An 8,091-nucleotide genomic window follows, 5' to 3' on the forward strand; every position below is an offset into this window, starting at 1 on the left:
AAAAAATAACACCAAACTTTAGGACAATATTTATAAAGTATGAAATATTTGAGGTATATTAATAGTTTTTAACAACTTAAGGATCAAAACATAATATTGAAAATGTTTTGATCCTATATCAGATGAAAGTGCTTTGAAGTTTGACCCTACGCCACACCTCTCATTTCTTCCTCTACTCCTGACGGTGTCATTTCATCTTCCTGCAACTCCTTTCTTCATCTTCCACGCCATTCTGCAACTCCTTTCTTCTTCTTCATCTTTTTTTTTTATTTCATTTTCATTCTTATTTTATTAGTTATTTGTTCTCAAACCCATGAAATATCATGCTTTTATCTGATTTCTGCAAACTGTTCTCTTCTCCACGCTCTTTTTTGCATTTTTTGGTCTCTTTTTTTCTTTTGAATACAAGATCTAAGATTATATCTTATTTTAAAAAAGGGGTAAAACATTGATTTTTCATGCTTGAATTGAACTCAAAGAGTGAAAATGGATTTGCGGAGGAGGGAGAACTCACAAGGATTTGGGGTTAAGAGGTCAGGAAGGGTAAAAAAGAATTTAAAAATGGAGAATAAGAAAAACCCGGTTCGTACGGGTTCTTCAGGTTTCCGGTCAAACCTGATCAAAACCGGGGTTTGACCGAGTCTTGACCAATCCGAGTTTTTAAGATAGCTCGGACCGGACACTTGGCCGGTTCCCGGTTCAACCGGTCGGACCGGCCGGTCCGGTCCGAGTTTGAAAACACAAGATTTAAGCATCCATTGCCAAGCAAAAATAGTTTAGATGTCATTTGGCATCAAAAGCAACAACAAAGGATAGAGATAATGAGGGAAACTCTTCATTTCAACAAGTATCCTCACCTTGGTAGATTTCTACCAATATTTTCAACTACTTTCTCCGTCCCACTTTAATAGTTCTGTTTTCCTTTTTCGTTTGTCCCAAATTGTAGTCCACATTCCAATTGAAGAATGTAATTGTCTTTTAATTTTTCTAAAATATCCTTATTTAATGTAAGTTGTTATTATTATAGACTACTTTATTTAATATAAATTGTTAGCATTGAATATAACCTACCCCATTTAATGCATTTAGATTTTTCAAAATATATTAATATACGAAAAGCCAACTTTATTTAATGCAAGGGTATTTTAGGAAACTAGTAATCCAAATTTGTTTTTCTAACAAAGTTAACTACTTTTTCTTAAACTGTATGAAAAAAATACTAGGACTATCAAAATTGGAGAGGGAGTATATCCTAATAAAGACTACACCAGACCGTGATTCTCGTACAAGCGCCTTATCCTAGCAAACCAAAGTGGTAACACTTGAGACTACTATTAGCGGCAACATGCCAGAAACTTCTGCTGCCCTGAATCCACTTTCAGCCATTGTGGTCCATCACTAATTTATCCTAATGGACATTATGCCCTGAATGAATCAAGACACAGGCAACTCCCTATTCATTACTACTTCAATCGAGTTATGGCATTTCTACCCCACTCCAGCAATTATGACAGTCATACAGCCCTCTTAGTAGCAGCTTTTGGTGTCTCCTAGAAACGATCAAGGTTCTTACTACTGATTCTGTTTCATAACATCAACATGACAGGAATTTCACCAACTTCACTGCTAACTTGCAATCAGCTCTATCCGGCTCTGCTGAAAATGTATAGCAAATCTGCTCCTCCAACTTTTCTAGAGTTCTTGATAGCTTGCAGCCTCAACCATAAAAAATCAATCAATTTAACCTCTTCTCAAACAGGACAAAAATGGCATCATCCAGCTACTCTGGTGGCTCTCATTTACTTCATGATCTTCACTCAATAAGACCAGATTTGACACTGGACTTCACAATGGAAACCGTTTCCTACATAAGGACAAAAAAGCTTTATAGCTTCTCATTTTGCTAAAGATCCCAGGCAACAAAACCAAGGATGTCACTCATTTGCAGAGAAAGTGGTCCCACTATTATTACATGCAAATGCATCATCTTAATCTCCAGAATCCGCAAATATGAAAACAGTGGCTAAAAGGTCTACTTCCTGCTCTTACAACGAAGGCTTCATTTTTACAGTCCCCATTCTTCATTTTCCTCGTCGCTCTACCACTCTCAAAATGAGTTCAAAATAGAAAGACCAATTACTCTTAAAAGGTCAACTACTGATTAACTGATGAATGCATTTGTTTGCAACTCTGAATGGTTTCAACTAAAGATGTTCAAATACTTGAGAACAACTTGTTAGACAATAGGACGTTTTATTTTTTAGATCACACCATCCATGGTTTCATCAAACAAAAGGATCTTTATCCAGTGAAAATAATCTTTTTAACTAACCTCTTTATTCAAAGAATCGAAATTTTTAAATTTTCGCTACATATACATATTTGATTCCTTATAGGAAGGATTTTGGAAGGAGAGTCAATGGGAAGAGTAGAGGTGGCAAATCAACCCACTTAACTAGATTTATCCATACCCGTTCATGAATAGATGGGTATGGGTATCTTAAATTTTTGTATATGGGTATAAATGGGTTACCCAATAATACCCATTTAATAAATGGGTATTATTGGGTAACCCATCAAACCCAATTAACCCATTTAAAATTCTCTTCCCCCCAAGTCTCTTCTTTTCCCCTACCTTTTTTTTGTCAAGTTTTTCATTTTGTCATGATGTTAACATTATTATTATTATTATTATTTGTTGGTTTTATCTTATTATTTTATTTTTTCTTAGTTTGTTTATTTGCTCATTTTTTAGCATTACCAATTTATGATAAATTTTAGTCTATTTTCTTATCTTTATAAAATGAAAATTTAAATTTATATATGAAAAAAATGTTAGGGGTTCAAAATTTTTGGATTAAATTTTTATATTAATTTTTATAGTACTTAATTCAAATTTTTATATTCGTATTATTCAATTATTAAATAATAGGTAATTTTGTGATATAGAGTATAAATGAAAAAAATTGGTAATTAAGTTTATTGAACATTATAAGTAAATATTTAAAACTAATGATGGGTACAAAGAGTGGTATAAATTGATAACCTAGTTTACAAAAATGAATTTAAATAAGTTTGCAAAAAGTTAAAATAAATGAGTTATAAATGGGTAATTGGGTTACCCAATTCATTTTTTGACTTTTCCATTTATACCCATCTAATTAAATGGGTATAAATGAGTTGATTCACGTATACCCATTACCCATTTTACCCAACCCAAACCCGTCTAAGTCACCCATTTTGACACCTCTAGGGAAGAGCGGCTAGAGGTGTCAACAGTTGGGGTTTTGCTAACAATGGACTGGCTCGGCTCCAAGTGGCAGCAGTAGTGGTAATTTTAAGAGCTCACTAGACGATTGGAGTGTTTGTAGCAGTGACATGGTGAGAGGTGGAACCAGAAGATTGAAAAAAAAGTTTTAGAAATTTTATTTTGACCTATCAAATTACGAATGAGCTCATAATTTGACCGAAAAGGCTAAAGTGTAATTAAATATTAAACTTTTAAGCAAAAACTATGTTGTGTTGACAAATCTATCCTCCATTTTCTTGATTTGTTGGACTTGATGATAGAAACGAAGGGAATGATGAAAAATATGCACCTAACAAATCTGATGGATAAGTATAGTCTTTTAATAAAGGGCCAAAAAAATATAAAAATAAAAATTTAATGGCCAATTGGGCAATTTGCTCATTGATAAACTATTGAATTATCCAACAAAAACAATACTATAGCTATAAGGGTATATTGAATCAACTGAACACTAGACAAGTAGGACAACGAACCCTTATACTATAGGTACAAGGGCATAATATATGTATCACATCCAATATTAAATCAACTCAACACTAGACAAGTGGGACTTAGAACCCCAGGATGACTTCCATAATTTAAAGATGAGACGTTCCGTATCATTTAATCCATTAACTAAATGAATCCTTTTATTAGGGGATGCGGGGCATGGCATTTTCATCCCCTTAAAACCTTTGTACGGGAGGACACGAGATTTGTCAACAATTCTAACGCCCAATGCACAATGGTGGAAGAATTACTTTTGAGCATAAATTACACGCCCAAAATTATTAAATCTAATTACTAGTAAGTAGTAACTCACGTTGACAGTTATTTGTGGGAGACACATTAAATTTGCATGGGCGGATCTTGGAATTTCGACTTGGGGAGCAGCTCCAAGATTTTTAAACTTTTTTCCATCAGAAAATAGATGACTAGGTCCATCAAAAATATGAATTGCTCCTCCCTCTCGCTCCCAAATGTTTCTTCAAGTTCCAAGCAAAGAATTCCAATGTCTATACACATCATGTTTTCCGCCTTCAAAGCTCAATTTTTGGATTAGCTGCAGTGAACTTGTGTTAAACATTTGTTTTTTTCTTGTTAAACATTTTTTTTTTTTGCCTTTCTTATAAAAGAAAACAAAAGAAGTATACCAAGCTATACAAGGTCGTTTTGTGGGTGATTGAGTAGATTTCTTCACTATTTAATTACGAGTAAATCTTACATGCACTGATAATGTATACACTATCACCATTAGATGTATTACACATGTCCAAAATTTGAATTTCAAGTTCAAACTTACATTAGTTGTCATTCATCTAATATAATAGATTAATCCTTTAATTATACTATTGGATGGTTAAAGTACTAAATTTGCTTGTAACTAATAACTAGACATTTCCCACTTTGACTTTTGTTGGGATCATTACAAAAGACGGAATTCAATGACGGAGTTCAAAGTAGTATATAAAGGGAAAAATAATTTCATCGCTAAAAATTAATGCAAATCTTTTGCTCGACAAACTAATTCATATTTCTAACTAGAATTTCTCAAATTTTTCTGCATTTATTACCACACCTTATTTATTTATTACTTGGTAATATCTGGCTAAGAATTGGCTAGAATTTGCTTCCAGCGCTAAAAATTGTTACCGTGGTTAAATTTATTTATGTTAGGAGAAATATATTAGACTGTAAATTTGATTCATTCTTGTTCATCTGGAGATATAGGTAGTGCTACAGAGTAAAAAAACCACTCAATGAGAGGTTGCGGTTACAATTGTACAAGTCTAACCACAATCGACCCTATATTTCCCAATTGATGTCAGAATTTTCTACACACAAAATATGATTTTGTTATTAAACTACCCTATAGCCTCTTTTGCGCCAAAAAAAAAACCCAAATTAGAATTTATCCACCAAATTAAAATGATGTTAATCAAGCCCAAAAATTTTGGGTTTAGAAAACAACCCTATAGCCTTTTTTTTCTAAGTTTTTAAGGTTCAACAAATATTTTTCATTTTTTTGTTATTCTTTCCCACAAATTTAGGGTACAATCTTGTTTCATATGTCAAAAAGAAACTTAAATTTAAATAAAGGAAAGATTATCTTTTCTTTGTCCTTTTTTTTTGGGTTCAAATTTCAATAAACATTTGGGCGAGCTCAAGGTTTAACCAATCTGCAATTAACAATAATCCTTAAATGGAGCTACAACCCATGTATTAATTAGGTCCCACTAACTCAACCCACGGCTGAAAAAAGCCCGGCATCTAAGGTGACGTTTGGTTCGTGTTTGGAATCGAATTCGAATTAAATTTGGAATTGAATCAGTCATTCCAATACATCTGTTTGGTTCAATACTAGGAATGTATATCATTACTATAATTGATGTTTGGTTCGTTGGTTCTTTCAAAATGGAATATAAGAAATTTTTACTAATTAAATGTATTAGAATAAATATATTAGTAAATTTAGTATAACTAATTAATAATTTCTATTAGTAAACATGTATAATTGATAATATCAATTATATTACATATAGTAATATACATTATATAATATATATAAATAATAATATTATTATTATAAGTTTGTAACTAATTAAATTAAATATTATATATATAATTAAATATAATTATACAACTATTATAATATAAATATATAATTATAATTATATAATAATTCTATGCACATATAATATACATTTATAAATAATATAACTACATTATTATATAATATTCATAAATTTATAATATATATATTATATAAATATAATTATATTTAATTAAATAATTATAATATATATTCATATAATATATTATATATGTGTATATAATAATTATAATTATAATAATTATAAATATATTATATAATTATACTAACATTATAATAAAATATATAATTATAATATATATATTTGATATATGATTTTATATATGTGTAAAATTATATATTAATTTTTTTAATGGGTGACGGGACGGGCCTCATTTCTAAACGGGAATTAGACTTGAGTTTTGTCCCAAACCCTCCAGGTTACTAGGAAATTGGAAAATTGGAAAACTTCGAATTTTTAGAAATAATTTCAAATTTCCAATTTCTATAGTAGTAATCTAAATAATAATTATGGAGTTTATATCAATTCTCCGTTCCAAAACCCTCCGTTATGAGTGTGTTTGGACAGCCAATTATTTGGCCAAATATATTTGCTGACATCACCATTACAATTTCCAATACACCTTTTTATCTTCCCAATTACCTTTTTATCTCACATACATCACATCACAAAAAATGGTACAGTAAAAATATTTCAAATAACTTACAATCCAAACACACTCATTATGTTTACCTCTTGTTAGGTTTTGCCAAATTACTATCTTGACCCTTAGATTTGACCATATTACCGAAAGACCTCCAAATACAAAAAATTCATAACGTTTACACCCTTGTCGTCAATCAATTAGCGTTGACCACTGACATTCAAACGAAATTAGTATAAAAGTTATGTTGAGGTCCTAAAATACCCTTCAAGCCTAAATTGTATTCCTTGTTCTACCAACATCCAAAATTCTAGCCTTATCAAAATAGGCGACGGTTGGTCTTTGGCAAATGATTAGAGCCACCACTCTCGCAACCTCAGTCTTTAATTATTTAAATCCTCTTTCAAAGGAAAAAAAATCTTTGTACTCAATTTATTGTGTACAAGTTTTATTATCATGAAATCTACCAAAAACTAACCATGAAATTCATACAGATTAAACCCAATATTACCTCTTCCACCGCCAAATTCATGCCAAACTCCGGAAACTTATGTCCACATATAAATTCCATAGTTTTGATTGAAATAAATAAGATAAAGTTTTGAACAGATTATCAAGTACATATAGGTAAATCAAGCTAGAATTATTATTCAGGCGACGCCAAATGAATCAACAAGGACCCAACTCTCAGATTTGAAGCAAACTTGGTTCAATTTTATATTGCATTGATTTATGCATATATGTGTGTTGAAGTGGTATTACACGGTTCTCCCTTTTTGTATAATAGATTCAACTCCAAGAGGATGATGCATGTTGAAATTGATTCAAATGATAGACATAAAATTTTCCTACATATTTTTCAATGCCAATGCTGGCATCCGTATTTGCCATGTGAGGCCATTGAGTAATGGTCCTGATCAAACTCTTTAAAATATCTCCTAATTTCAATGGCGAATGTATCTTTCTACTCAATATTCAAATCTTCTTTTCTTTTTATTTTTTTGACTAGTAGCACACAAATTTATTCCCTTGATTAGGTTAAGAAAACGTCGAAAAATTTTGCATGCTTATATACTTTAGGATACTTAACCAAATAGAATTTGAAAATTTTCAAACCCTTGATTATTGATGTTCTTTTGTTGTTGGCTTTTTTTTTTAATTCTTTTTTTCTTGGTTTGTGTAAACCCATTTTTTGTCCTCTTTCCCTTGTTTTGGTTCCGTATTTAAAGTTTGATCTTAATATATTTTTCTTTTTTCCTTATAATCTGGTTGTTAGTTTTTTCCACTGTTCTACGACCTTTGTTTGAATTTCTTGTTTCATTTTCACATAAGAATGGCTCTTTCTAGATTCTTTGATTGTATTGCAATTCTTTTAGCACTAGGGTACTTTGTGTCATTTTGATTTGTTTGTTAACTAACATTTGGACGGTGCAACTGATAGGGGGACAAAAGTTACATGGTCAAACATCAGGATCAATTTGTAATTTGGCCTAACTTTGAGGGAGGTAAATGTAATTAACCCGATTTTTAACGGCGCGTAGGGT

The sequence above is a fragment of the Coffea arabica genome, chromosome 9c (assembly GCF_036785885.1).
Source record: "Coffea arabica cultivar ET-39 chromosome 9c, Coffea Arabica ET-39 HiFi, whole genome shotgun sequence".
In the NCBI taxonomy this organism is placed as follows: Eukaryota; Viridiplantae; Streptophyta; class Magnoliopsida; order Gentianales; family Rubiaceae; genus Coffea; species Coffea arabica.